Source organism: Artemia sp. Qi Xiang Cuo, chromosome 18, assembly GCF_049724085.1.
Source record: "Artemia sp. Qi Xiang Cuo chromosome 18, ASM4972408v1, whole genome shotgun sequence".
In the NCBI taxonomy this organism is placed as follows: Eukaryota; Metazoa; Arthropoda; class Branchiopoda; order Anostraca; family Artemiidae; genus Artemia; species Artemia sp. Qi Xiang Cuo.
Genome location: NC_142811.1, coordinates 28,645,470 through 28,660,679, shown reverse-complemented (window position 1 = coordinate 28,660,679; position 15,210 = coordinate 28,645,470). Strand labels below are relative to the sequence as shown.

The 15,210-nt window shown below is 37.3% G+C and overlaps 1 protein-coding gene across 1 annotated transcript in view; it reads right to left on the bottom strand.

The window, feature by feature from the left end:
• LOC148941394 (heparan sulfate 2-O-sulfotransferase 1-like) overlaps positions 1-2,344 on the bottom strand; it is a 162,690-nt gene extending 160,346 nt beyond the window's left edge. The window contains exon 1 of the mRNA XM_089104349.1: positions 2,286-2,344. The gene's annotated coding sequence lies outside the window, so the exon portion shown is untranslated. The remainder of the gene's footprint in view (positions 1-2,285) is intronic.
• Positions 2,345-15,210: the final 12,866 nt, after the last annotated feature.

Genomic DNA, 15,210 nt, shown 5'->3' with positions numbered 1-15,210 from the left:
GAACCATACATGCCCTTAGGGTATAACTTAGAACGCTTTCTCCTGTGCACTGGGGGGTTGTATTGACACCGGAGTTTTTCTTATCCGACCTTTGAACAATTTTTTTTAACAAGATTTCTATCTCAAAATTTTCCTCAGATGGGTTTTGAAAAAGAAGGCGGGGGAGGGCTAGCTTCCCTCGGATCTCTTTTGACTATTAAAAAGTGAGCTAGAATTATCAATTTCCAATCAAATGAGCCCTCTCCGAAGTTTCTATGAAAATCCCTTTCATACGAACAATATATGCCCCAGGGCATAGCTTACAATGCCTGCCCCCAGCCCCTGGGGGGTTGAGACGAAACCTGAGTTTTTGTTATCTGACTTTTGAGAAATTTTTAACTTAATGGCTATCTCAAAATTTTTATTGGATACGTTTGGGGAAAAAGGGGCGTGGGGGTGGCTAGTTGCCATCCAATCCCTTTTGACTCTAAAAAACATAACTAGAACCTTTAATTTCCAATCAAATGACCCATCTCTGAATTTTTTACGAGCATCCCTGGCTGGTTAGGGATGCTCGTAAAAAGCTGGTTATACTCCATTATCTTTGAACGTTTATAAAGTGAACTAGAACTTTCAATTTCCAATCAAATGAGCCCTCTCTGACGTATATACGAGCATTCCTTACAAAATAGTTATCTTAAATTTTTATTGTATGCATTTGGGGGTGGGGGGAAAGCTGGTTACTCTCCATTATCTTTGAACGCTTATAAAGGGAACTAGAACTTTCAATCTCCAACCAAATGAGCCCTCTCTGAAGTTTATACGAGCATTCCTTCCATAAGAACCATATATACCCCCAGGACAAAACTTATAAACCTTGCCCCTAAAGACTATGGGGGGAATGTTCTACTCAAACATATAATTTCCAGAAATTTCAACTATGTTGAACAAAATGGCTAGCCTATATCAAAATTTTGATTGAATTTGTTCGGGAAAAGGGTGGGCATGGAAGGGGTGTAAGTTTCCTTAGAATCACTTTCGACTCTTAAACAGGGAACTAGCCATTTAAATTCCCAATCGAATGAGCCCTTTTTGAAGTTTCTACGACGACGTTGTCTAGACAAAACCTTATATGCCCCCAGGGCATAACTTACAACCCTTGCCCTGAGGGCTGTGGGGGAGTTGTGATCCTCAGGGACCTAATTTCCAGAACTTAAAAATACGTTTAATAAAATGGCTGTCTAAAAATTTTGATTGGATGTGTTTGAGGAAAAGGTGGGCGTAAGAGGGGGGTTAGTTGCCCTCAAATCACTTTCGACTATTAAAAAGGGCACTAGCCCATTGAATTTCCAATCAAATGAGTCTTTTTTGAAGTTTTTACGACAACACCTTCTATAAAAACCTTATAGGCCCCCAGGGCATAACTTAAAACCCTGGCCCTGAGGATTGTGGGGGAGTGTCCAACTCAAAAAAAAATTTTCTATCTGGAAATCAACTACTCTCAACAAAATTGCTATCTCTAAATTTTAATTGGATGTGTTTGGGGAAATGATGGGCATGGGGGGGGGCTAGTTGCCCTCCAATCACTTTCGACTATTAAAAAGGGCACTAGCCCTTTGAATTTACAATCGAATGAGCCTGTTTTGAAGTTTCTACGATAGAGCCTTCTATGAAAACCTTATATGCCCTCAGGGCATAACTTAAAACCCTTGCCCTGAGGGTTGTGGGAAAGTGTCCTCCTCAAAAACATAATTTCTATCTGGAAATCGACTACGCTGAATGAAATGGCTATCTCAAAATTTTGATTGGACGTGTTTGGGGGAATGATGGGCGTGGGGAGGGGCTAGTAACCCTCCAATCACTTTCGACTATTAAAAAGGGCACTAGAACTCTCGATTTTTAATCGAATGAGCCCCTTTTGAAGTTTCAACGAAGTTTCGAAGTTTCAACGAAGTTTCAAGCCCCATATGAAGTGCCTCTGGGAAAAAAAATAAATAATAAAACATTGGAACCGTATGGCCTTTGATATAGGCAACGCTATAGCGTTGCCTCTGATTGAATAGAATTCAAGTAATTGTAGAACAGGAAATGACATAGGTGAAATCAAGAACAAAAACCAACTTGATTAAAGTTTTTTTCCTTTATAACTTACTTGAGCTAATAACTTTTTGTCTCTTCTGGAATACGGATTGTGAAATAGTAACGAAAATTTCTTTGAAAGAAATAGACAAAAACTATTAATAATGATATGACATTCCATTTTTAACACAAAATCTTGATTAAAATTAGTCTTGTTTTAGACTTACCACAATGATACAAGGAAGTTTCTTTTGCTTATTCTCCTGATCAAATTTTTAAACAGATAAAAAAGAACACAGCTCATTCTTACTGACTGAGTTGTTTTTTTTTTATAGCAGAATTATTGTAAGATCTTCAACAAAATGAATAATAGTAACGATGTTCGAGTCACTGCCTAAACACAATAAACAGTTTGGCCTTCAGCTACTAGTGACGTTTTATTGAGAACTGCGTTTAATAAAAAGACCTAATTGTGCAACATAGCCATCCAACTAAATAATAAAATTACCCTAAGTTGGTATCAGTGGCGGATCCCGGGGAGGGGCGAGGGGGGCACGCGCCCCCTAACGTTGTCTAAAGTAGTGTAATTGACTTAATTAACGCGTTAATTAAACTTGCTCCTAACGCAAGTTTATCGGATCAAACTATTTTGCACCCCCCCCCCCTAAAAAGAATCCTGGATCCACCCCTGGCTGGTATTATGCCAAAGGTTAACGTGCTGAAAATGGTACTATACAAGTAGTTTTAATCTGTTTGACTTGGTGAACATGAGAACAGTCCTACAGTCCTTTGCCCCTCTATCCCATTCAAACATATGAATATACTTTACCTCTGTCAAGTCAACCATAAAAAATCCGAGCTTGCTAATTGCGCATCTGAGGATAATATTGAAAATTTTAATCGAATCTCCAAAAGGGTGAACATGTCACCCCTTGATGAAATCCAAGCCATGCAAGGATCTGGTACTCCTATGTTAAACGGACTCTTTTATATACTGCTAGTTTGCTTAATGCTAATGAAATAAAATAGGATGAATATATAATAGTTTAGAAACAAATTGGGGCTATATATTTGCACATTATGGTGGGGGGGGGGGATAAAGCAGAGCATATATTAAATACGTAGCCTAACCTAGGTACCTCCCCCCCTAAATCCCCAAAAAAACACAGTTTAATATCGTATACGCAATGAAATCCATGCTATCATTGCCTACTCTATAGCGGTTAACAGGTCAAAAACGGGTTTTATCATTGCCTACTCTATAGTGGATGCCTCGGGTTTTCGTGACTGGTTTTAAAAGAGTCCGTTTAACAGAGGAGTACCAAGAATTCTTTATTGCATGATTGAGGGCATATTACAGGGTCCTTGGGTGCATGTTCTCTCGAACAGACCTTCTTCGCCCCATCCACACTTCGAGCATAAAACAACAATAATAACAGTAGTAGTAATAACGAATTTTCATGGTTCTATACTATTTACAAAGGATTGGTACTTATAGCAGCAAATCTAGTAACAAAAATTTAAATAAACAAAATGATTAAATGTGAGATTACTTGAAAGAGCCTACCCATTAAACTATTCACAGAATTGACAAACAAAAATGAATATCTTGTATGAAATTAGCAAACACGTTAATCATCCCTTCAAGGTTGCAATATGTCTGTCCTAAACCAATAATTAATACGAATATATACATCATAAATGTGGGTCTGATTACTAGAAAAAATTATGTATATATATTTCTAACATACTGACTACAAATCAAAGACTAAGTTTGAAAAGAAGGCGTCCAAAATCAAAACATACATAGTTTAGATTCAAAAATTGTTGGAACGCCTGCACTTGCTGAAATCTTTGTCATGCAAGACTTTTCAATTTGCATGATTGGACAACCCGTAGCTGGGCCCACTGGCTCGTACCTTCATCTTCATCCCTCTCATTGCAACTTTGCGCATATAGACATGTGAACCACTTTTATCCTGCATATTTAAATGTGAATCATAAAAACTAGTTTGATCGCACTACGAATATCCTAAATAAAAATACTTTAAATGCATGAACCACAATTGGTGGTTGAATTCCTCCAAAATTGGCATTCAATGGTTTTTGACCCGGTCGATTACGAATCTGAATTTAATAATCAGGTAGAGAAGTCCAAAATCCCATCATAGTAAGCGAATAACTTCACAAACGGTGTTTAATTTTCACTAAATGTGGAATCTAAAAATTCGTTTGCTTTCAAATTGCAAGTAAAAAAAGGTTAAGAATAATGCATTGGACTTTAAAGTCCCTACCGGCGGTGCTGATCTCCGTCTAATGGCCGTTCAGCCACGAAGTGCAATAGGGAGCTGGGGCCAGCCGTCTTGTGCTTTCGGACACCCTTCCGATTTACCTACCCCAGATTTCGTCAGGCACCCATTTAGAGCTGGGTCGACTCTGGCTGAGCTTGCAGAGTCACGCTACTGATCCCCGATTTCAAGTATGAGGCTAGTATTATATAATTTTGATGTCCAAACATAAAACAACCTAATGACATATTTTGCAAGTGTCGGGTATGTTGCACTTTATCGAAATCATAAATATACAAGGAATTTCAATTGGTATGATTGAGGAGCTTTAAATGAAGCCCTTAGATTCGTAGCGCATAAAGGATCACCCTTCCCCATTCACAGCCTCACTTATATAGGCATAATATACCAATTTCAAACGATACTTCAGGGACCATTTAGAAAATGATTAAATGTTACGTGTCCAAAATGATTGAGTGTTAATAAATAACAATTATTGGGATTGCAATATGATTGTACTAAACAAAAAAACAACAATAAAATACTTCACAAAACGCGTTTTATTTCAAACAAAGTTTGCATTTCAGGGTCTTTGAGGTTGTTGCTACAAACTTGATACTACTATTGCAACATAGAAGTCAAAAACCAAAATACATCAAGTTTAAATTTCAGAAACAGTTTTTCATTCTCACTAAAGATAGTATTTAAGGATTTATAATATTTTTGATAGCACATATGAGGCTAATAGATAGATAGATAGATAGATAAATGGATTTCATAGGCAGCGCGATATCAGTGCCTAAGTTAAGAGCGATGGGCACAATGTGTTACTTCTTTATATTTTTTTTTTTTTTTTTTTTTTTAGACCAGTGCACTTCGTATAGAAGGAGTTGTTGAAGAAACTTTGAAAATGGCTCATTCGATTGGAAACTGAATGGGCTAGTGAAAGACCCTTTCTAATAGTCGATAGTGATTGGAGGGCAACCAGCCTCCAACGCCCATCGTTTCACCAAACACACCCAATCAAAATTTTGAGATAACCATTCTGTTCAGCGTAGTTGAAAGGTCTGGAAATTATGTCTTTGAGGATAACAACCCACCCCACAGCCCTCAGGGCAAAGGTTGTAAGTTATGTTCTTAGGGCATATAAAGTTTTTACAGAAAGGTTCGTCGTATAAACTTCGGAGGGGGCTCATTGGATAGGTAATCAGAAGTTCTAGTGCTGTTTTTAAGGGTCAAAGTGATCGGAGGGCAGATAATACCCTCCCCCCACACGTCGAATTTTCCCGAAATTGCATATTATAGAAATTTTGAGATGGCCATTTGTTGTCGTAGAAACTTTGAAAAATGCTTATTCAATTAGAAATTGAAAGGGCTAGTGCCCTTTTTAACAGTTGAAAGTAATTGGAGGGCAACCAGCCCCCTCCACAACCATCATTTCCCCAAACACTTCTAACCAAAATTTTTCGATAGCCGTTTTGTTTAGCGTAGTTGAAAGGTCGGGAAACTATGTCTTTGAGGATGACAACTCCCCACAGCCCTCTAGGCAAGGGTTGCAATTGATGCCCCTTAGGGCATATAAGGTTCTTATGGAAAGGGCGGTCGTACAAACATCGGACAGGGCTCTTTGGACTGGAAATCAGAAGCTCTAATGCCCTTTTGAAGAGTCATAGTCATCGAAGAACACCTACCCCCCCCCCACGTAGTATTTTCCCAATAAACATCCGATAAAAATTTTGAGACAGCCATTTGTTCAAAAATAGTCCAAAGATCACATTACGAGGCATGTGGAGTTGACACAACCCCCCAGAGTCTGGGGGTAAGGGTTGTAAGTTATGCCCCGGGGGCATATAAGGTGTTAATGGAAGGGGTGGTTGGGTGAATTTTAGTCGAGGCTCATTTGATTGGAAATGCATTGTTCTAGTTCCCTTCTAAGAATCAGACGTAATGGAGGGCAACTAGCCCCGCCCCTCCCGGACATCCTCTTTTCCCCAAACGCATTCGATCGAAATTGTAAGATAGCCATTTTGTTACCAATAATCCAAAGATCAGACAACAATGTCTTCAGGGTGGACACAATCCCCCCCCCCCACAATCCCCCCAGAGCCCGGGCGCAGAGGTTGTAAGTTATGCCCCGGGGCATATACGGTTTTTATGGAACGGGTGGTCGTATATGTATTGGATTGGATGGGGCTCATTTGATTGAAAGTCAGAAGTTTGAGTGCCCTTTTTAAGAGTCAAAAGTGAATGGAGGGTAATCAGCCTCCCCCCCCAAGCCTATCACTCCCCAAAACACATCCAATCAAAATTTTAGGATAGTTACTTTGTTCAGCATTGTTGAAAGGTCAAGTAGTTATGTCTTCGAAATGTCAAGCTCCCTACAGTCCTCAGGACAAGGACTGTAAGTTAGGCAATTCGTTTATTGTTTAGATATAGTATATGTTATTTAGAAAGGTAAGCATGTTTGAAGTTTTACTTTTCAAGAAGACGAAGAGCAATCAGGTGAGCCTTACATAGAATGTTGAGGGGAGTGTTGAACTAAATCAAAACACGTCATGTGTATACGGATTGTCAAAAGGGCGTAGCTCAGGAATGACTGGGTATATTAATTTGGAACTTTCAGAATATGACAAGGGAGATAATCAAGAAGGCAATATTTGCATTACCACTACTACTGCCACACTACTCTATTTACAATATTGAGGGAAAATTTGAACTAAAGACACAATCAAAAGACGCTATGTGCATGTACATTGTCATCTCAAGAATGGATTTGGGTATTAAGTTGGAAATTTCAGGGAATGCTTAGATGTGAAGATCATCTGACCAAAAGGCAATATGTGCACACTACTGCTAATACTACTATAACTGTCACATTTACTATTACTACTGCTACGTCTACTACTTCAATTACTAGTTATACTGCAAAAATTTGTAAGGCTAAGAGCATTGAGATGAAAACTTCATGAAGTACATGAATATACAGTACAGGTTATAAAAATGACATATCAGTAATGTCATAGCAATGGCTAATTGTATTAAAATGAAACTTCCAAGGACTTAATGAATGAGACGTTCTACTGACCAAAATGCAATAAGTTAATACTACTGCTGCTACTAGTACTACCACTATTATTATTAATACTATTACTAGTAATATCAATATTACTACTGTGACTACTATTCTACTATCCCTAAGGTTATGAAGGTAAAATTTTCAAGGAATTTTAAGGGGGAGGGTGAACTGAATCAAAGCACACCTTCTGTATGCAGGTTGTCGGAAGGGCGTAACAACAATATATTAGGAACAGTTTTGTGTGTGATTTGGAACTAACAGGGCTTGTTGTGGGGGATGTTGGACTAACCAAAAGAAAATATTTGCATTCTAATGCTGCTGCTTCTACTCATGCTACTACTACTTCTACTATTATCACTACTTCTAATACTACTATTGCCACTAAATCTAAGGCTTCTACTATTAATTCTGCTGCTGCTACTATTACTATTACTATTACTACTACTACTACTGCTATAAAAGCTAAGAGTTTAAGACGAAAAATTTGGGATATAATTGAAACTGTATGGAATTAAATTGAAACACACTATCCCCACACAGGTTGTGAAGAAGAAATATCAGAAATGCTTCAGGAACGGTTGATGGTAGAAGTTGAAACTTCTAGCGCGTGTTGAAGAAACCAAAGATGCTATGCGTATACTGCTACTAATACTACTAAAAATATTGCTACTACGCAATCAATCAATCAATTCATTTTATTCAATCAATAAACTCAACAAAATACACTTCAATATAAACTCCCCCGTAAGGCAAGCTAAGGATATTAAGATGAAGCTTTTGAAGAATATTTAGGCGGGTGTTGAACCATATCAAAACAAACTATGAATATAATTTTTAATTTTTATATAATTTTCTAATTTTACAAAATATAATTTTTATTTTCATTTTCAATGCTGTAAGAACTGGAAAAGAATAAATTTGTAATATAAGAGTAATTCGTTTTCAGTGAAGCGCCAATGACGCAGAAGGCTTTAAGTTTTTGCAGTTAAAGAAGGGGCAGTATCCAAATTTTGTTTGTAGTGAAACTATATTTTTCTTGACCAATCTTGGAAAGAACTAATAAATTAAACTGAATATTTGATGTATAATGATATTAATTGCTGAAAGCTCATCAGTTCAAAAATTTACTGTAATTTTAATATTTATTTTCAATATTAAGTACAAAAGAAAACATTTGTAATTTAATTCGTTTTCAGTAAAGCGCCAATGACGCAGTAGGTTTTAAGCTTCTGCAGTGAGGCGATACCCAAACTCTTGTCTGTAGTTATTTTTATTTGATTCAAACTGGATTTGCATATTCAATTTAAGTTTCACTCGTTTTAAGATTTATTTATTCATTTACATTAATATATATTGTATGTTTGTTCGCATTGATTGTTTATTTAATTTCTGTTCGTTTTAAGTTTCATTTATACTTTAACAGCAAACTATTTTTTTTCGTTTTAAGCTTGATTTTCATATTCAATCTAAGCATTACTCGCTTTAAAATTTATTTATTCATATATATTATTACATGTTGTATGTTTTTTGCTATGATTGTTTATTTAATTTCTGTTCGTTTTGGGTTTCATTTATTCTTTAATAGTAATTTCTGGTCGTTTTGAGGTTGAATTTTAACATGTATTCATATCTCCTGAGCTTAAGTATAAAATGGCCTTTACTTTTCTTTGAAAAATTTATTTTTCGGAAAGTTTTTTTTAATTAATTTTTGTTCGTTTTTGATTGAAAAAAGTTTCAAGTTTTTATTGCATGGGGGGGGGGGTTGCTTACCGTCCGATTCTTCTTGACTTTAAAAAACGGATCTAGAACTTTCAATTTAAATCGAATGAGGCTTTTTTCATAGTCTATACGATTACCTCTTTGATTAAAACCTTATATATGAACAATAGACAGCTTGCATAACTTGTGGACAGCGATTGGCAACAATGAATGGATTGAAAATTAGCTCCAATAAGGGTGTTTTGACCATTTCACTTGCTGATACAAAGGGATCACGACTGTTTGGAATTGACCTAAATAGGATTTTGTGTGCCAAAGCAATTTCGCATCTATCACAAAGTATGCATTTTAACCTTACAATTGGATAGAAAGTAACACACACAGAGCAGCCACAGAGAAAGTAAAACAAATTAAATTAATCTGTCTTTTGAAAATGTCTTTTTTCAAAAGACACGAACAAAATCGTCTAAAGGAACCTGAAGTGCTATCTCTGACATTTCCGTTGATTCTTTATTCCCGTTAGTTTCAGATGTAAAATTTAGAATATTATCGAATGGGTTTAGTCGTCCTCTCCCTGAATAATTCACATTTGGAAAACCCACCCTTGGGAAATTCCTCCCCCTCAAAGAACATTTTCTTTTCCTGCTGATAATTTCCCCGCGTTAAATTCCCCCCAGCAGAAATTTCCCAGCCGTGGAATATGCTCCCCAAACAGATTCCCCTCAGATAATTTCGGATATTCATAAAAACGGAAGCTGAAATTTCTAATCAACTTTTTAAGTCAGAAGCAATTACCTAAGTAAAGAGCCATAAGGGTCAATGAATTAATACTTATTTATTTTTCCAGGGACACTTTATATGGAAAAGGTGGTAGCATAAACTTTGGAACGGGGTTCATTGAATTGCAAATTAAAATTTATATTGCCCTTGCACCAGGGGCGGATCCAGGATGTTTTAGGGGGGGGGCGCAAAATAGGTTGATCCGATAAACTTGCGTTATGAGCAAGTTTAATTAAGGCAATCTTGCGTTAATTAAGTAAATAACATTACTTTAGACTATGTTAGGGGGGCGCCCCACTCGCCCCTCCCCTGGATCCGCCACTGCCTTACACTCTCTGGTTCTTTCCTTGTTAGGGAGGAGAGCAGATGCCTAATAGGTGTGTGTTAATACCAAAACATTCTAACTCTCATTGGGCCTTCAGGTATAAACAGAATTAGTTCAAAGGGAGGGGTGGGGAAAAAGGGCGTGGGGGTATTTGCCCTTCGATCGATTTTGACTCGCAAGAGCTGGGCTAGAACTTCCAATTTCCAATCAAATGAGCCCTTTCTGAAGTTTATACGAGAATCCCTTCCTGCCCCCGGGCCCTGGGGGGTTTTATCGACGCCAGAGTTTTTTTACTTAACATTTCAACTATTTTGAACAAAATTCTTATTTGATGCATTAAGGGCGTGGAGGAGGGATGGGTCTAGTTGCCCTCCAATCTCTTTTGACTTAAAAAGTGAACAAGAACTTTCAATTTCCAATCAAATGAGCCCTCTCTGAAGTTTATACGAGTATCACTTCAATAAAAAAATAATATGAAGGATTCGGAGAGTCCTTAAATTACAACCCTTGCCCTGAGGGCTGTGGGGGGGGGGGGGGTTGTAATCCTCAAAGACCCAATTTTCAGACCTTAAAACTACGTTTAATAAAATGGCTGTCTCAAAATTTTTATTGGCTGTGTTTTGGGAAAAGGTGGGCGTGAGAGGTGGGTTAGTTGCCCTCAAATCACTTTCGACTATTAAAAAGGGCACTAGCCCATTGAATTTCCAAACGAATGAGTCTTTTTTGAAGTTTCTACGACACCGCCTTCTATAAAAACCTTATATGCCCCCAGGGTATAACTTAAAACCCTTACCTTGAGGGGTGTCTCCTCGAAAACATATTTTCTATCTGAAAGTCAACTAAGCTGAACAAAATGGCTATCTCAAAATGTTGATTGGATGTGTTTTGGGGAATAATGGGCGTGGTGGGACGACTAGTTGCCCTCCAACAACCTTCGACTATTAAAAAGGGCACTATCCCTTTGAATTTAAAATCGAATGAGCCTTTTTTGAAGTTTCTAAGACAATGCCTTCTATAAAAACATTATATGCCCCCAGGGCATAACTTAAAACCCTTGCCCTGAGGGTTGTGGGGGAGTGTCCTCTTCAAAAATATATTTTCTATCTGGAAATCAACAACGCTGAACAAAATGGCTATCTCAAAATTTTGATTGGATGTGTTTGGTGGAATTAAGGGCGTAGGGGGGGGGGTTAGTTGCCCTCCAATCACTTTCGACTATTAAAAAGGGCACTAGCCCTATAAATTTCTAATCGAATGAGCTTTTTTTGAAGTTTCTACGATAACGCCTTCTATAAAAAACTTTATATGCCCCCAGGGCAAAACTTAAAACCCTTGCCCTGAGGGTTGTAGGGGACTGTCCTCCTCAAAAACATATTTTCTATCAGAAAATCAACTACGCTGAACAAAATGGCTATCTCAAAATTTTGATTGGATGTGTTGGGGGGAATGATGGGCGTGGGGGGCTAGTTGCCCTCCAATCACTTTCGACTATTAAAAAGGGTACTATCCCTTTGAATTTCCAATCAAATGAGCCTTTTTTGAAGTTTCTACGACAACGCCTTCTATAAAAATCTTATATGCCCCCAGGGCATAACTTAAAACCCTTGCCCTGAAGGTTGTGGGGGAGTGTCCTCCTCAAAAACATATTTTCTATCTGGAAATCAAATACGCTGAACAAAATGGCTATCTGAAAATTTGGATTGGATGTGTTTAGGGGAATAATGGGCGTTGGGGGGGGGGGGGCTAGTTGCACACCAAACACTTTCGACTATTAAAAAGGGCACTAGCCCTTTGAAATTTCCAATCAAATGAGCCATTTTTGAAGTTACTTCGACAAAGCCTTCTATAAAAACCTTATATGCCCCCAGGGCATAGCTTAAAACCCTCGCCCTGAGGGTTGTGGGGGAGTGTCCTCCTCAATAATATATTTTTATCTAGAAATCACTACGCTGAACAAAATGGCTATCGCAAAATTTTGATTGGATGTGTTTGGGGGAATGATGGGCGTGGGGGGGGGCTTTTTGCCCTCCGATCATTTTCGACTATTAAAAAGGGCACTAGTACACTCGATTTTCAATCGAATGAGCCCACTTAGAAGTTTCTACGACGATCCCTTCCGTATGAAGTGCCTCTGGAAAAAAAAAAAAATAATAACAAAACATTGGAGCCGGATGGCCTTTACTATAGACAACGCTATAGCGTTGTCTCTGAAAAAGAGATCGGAGGGCAAGCAGCCCTTCTCTCAAGCCCATTCATTTCCCAAACGCATCAGGTCAAAATTTTGAGACGGCCATTTTGTCCCGTAGAGTAGAACGTTCTAGTAATTATGTCTCTAGGGACATTGGGCATGTCAACCGCCCTCAGTTATGCAATTGGCCCATTATGCTTTAAAATAAATTTTGCTTTAAAACTAAATCACAAGCCAGTGTGTTTATGGTTGCCAATAAAACCCCTCAGCAATATATCGAGAACGACTGGGGGTATTAAGTTGAAACTCTCGGGGCTACTATTACTACTTCTGCTCTTACAGAGTGTAAATATATCCAAAATGTCAAAGATTATAGATAGAATCATTTGGGAATGATATTAAGTTTTATTTTGCAGGTCAACTTGAGGAGGTACAAAATTAAATCAGAAAATACTATTTGTGTCCGGATTCAAAACTGTTGAAAAATTTTCTCCCGCATGCAAATAGCAAGCCAAGCTATGGATTCTTATAGAAAAAAACTGCAACAAGGGGTAAGCTAAGCCTGGAAGTTTCTGCGGCGGTAGTAGAGTTCTAGGTGGTCGAGTTCAAGCGAGACTTGAACCTCAGTCCCAAGGTGCATAGGAAATCCGCCAGTGCAATCCAACAGGGTGAAGGGATATTGTTGTTGTTGACGTTGTCAAAAACAAGAATACAGTGCTCGAAACACAAATCGTTTTCAGTAGAGCGCAAAAAACACGCTTTGGCCTTTAGGGGGGAGAGACTTACATCTGTTTGTGGTAATTTTTGATCGTTACAAGCTTGACTTGGTTATTCATTTGAATTTTGTTCGTTTTAACATTCATCCATAACAGCATCTGTTATCTTCCTTTTGGATTATTCATTTTAATTTCTGTTCAATTTGGTTTCCATTTATCCCTTCATAGCCATTCAGATTGTTTTACTTTAAATTATAACTTGACTTTATTCCCGCTCGTCTTAGGTTTTGGCAATGCTCTTTATTTTTCTTTGAAAGGATTCTTTTCAGAGTGGGTTTTTTCGTAAAAAAATAGAAAAAAGGAATAGAAATCTTAAGAGAAAACGCCGATATAGCCAACATTCGAAGTTCCTCGATAAAGGGAAAGTTGATCTAAAGATACACGAAGCTAAACCAAAATAGACAGTTTATTTCACGGTCTTAGTGAATTAGTCCGAGATGGAAAATTTTCCCGCCATTAGTATATATTTTATCAAATTTTGAATTAATTCAAAACCCCCTCTCCCGAAAGACATCCATGAAGTTAATAATTCGTCTTTTGTTTGGCAGGAGAGACTTATATATTATACTCCTTTGAGGTGTGAATTTGGCAACGTTACTATTTATAACGTTACTTTTTGGGAAGTAAAGTTTTACAACGTTATCGTCCGTTTCCCTCTGCAATAAAGATTTAAAGATAAAGTAGGCTAATAATAACGAACTTATAATGAAGTTTATTTATATGATAGAACATTTCAATATATCTGAGAATAAACTAGTTGATCTCGTTAACCTTTGCACACAACTTACGTGTCAACTATATGATCGTTCACCTTTTCTTACTTGACAGTGTAGACTGCACCTTAGGGTACTTATTATCCTTAGTTACTTTTTTATTACCTCTGTAACAATTTGGAGGATTTATTATAGTAATTTCAGTTAATAGCGATATACATGAATTTTATTTTTTATAAAAGGTTTTTAATCCAATTTCTTGACAACCGAGGACAATACATCAGTTGTTTAATCTAATAAAAAACAACAACTTTGTAATGCACTTTAGTATCTTTGTCTCGTAAGATTGCATCAAGTGAAAATTTTAGAGCGAGTGTGTGTAGCCCTCCTCACCACTTTCATGTTTTAATGTTTTCTAAACAAGAGTTCTATAATTAAAACAATGTTCATTTTTTTATCTCTTCGAAAAAAAGTTAATAATTTGAAACATTTTTTAACCATAGAATATGTTCCTCATTATCTTCCATTGCAAGTGCTATAAATAAAAAAAGGGTTTCTTATTTCGACCATGAGCAACGGAACGGAGACTCGAAAGACTTTACATTCCGCTACTGTATCGAAACAAACAAGATACTATTCGCTATATAGGTACCCGTAGAAATATATTTTCTTGAAACGGGGCAAGAGCACAAGTTTTCTTTTGGAAGGGGGCAAACAAAAGGTGGTCGCCAGGAAGTGCAGAATTAATCAATTTGTTAGTAAAATATGCAGTTATGATTATACTTTTTTGTCCTTTAGGCGGACCAGGGGGAGGGTTAAATACCCAGTTTGACCCTCTCCCTCTCTGGGTGCCTCCTAGTTATTATCTATATGGAAACTCCATCGGTAAGTTTCTTTAATATGATATTTTCTGTAGGCTACTTCAAAAACTACATAAAACTGACAACAATGCTTGACCGAAGGCCAAACTGCGCCTGAACCTGGCTAGAAATGAAAAAGAGAACAAGAATATTAAACTAAATGTTGACAAATGAAACTCAAGAGAGGAAAGAAAATAACAAAAACCAAAAACAAAATCAAAAAAGGTGAAAAAACGAGGATTTTGTCAGCCAGTGGCGAACTATAAAGAAGAAGAAATAAGCAAATATTTCGGCAAGGACCTCCGCCGAGTCGTTTTCAGTGCTAAACAAAAAAGAAAGAAAAGAAAAAGAAACCAACGAAAATCGAACCTTTTGAAGTTTACTTGCCAACGAGCAAGTAAACTTCGTGAGTTTCGTAAAAAAACTT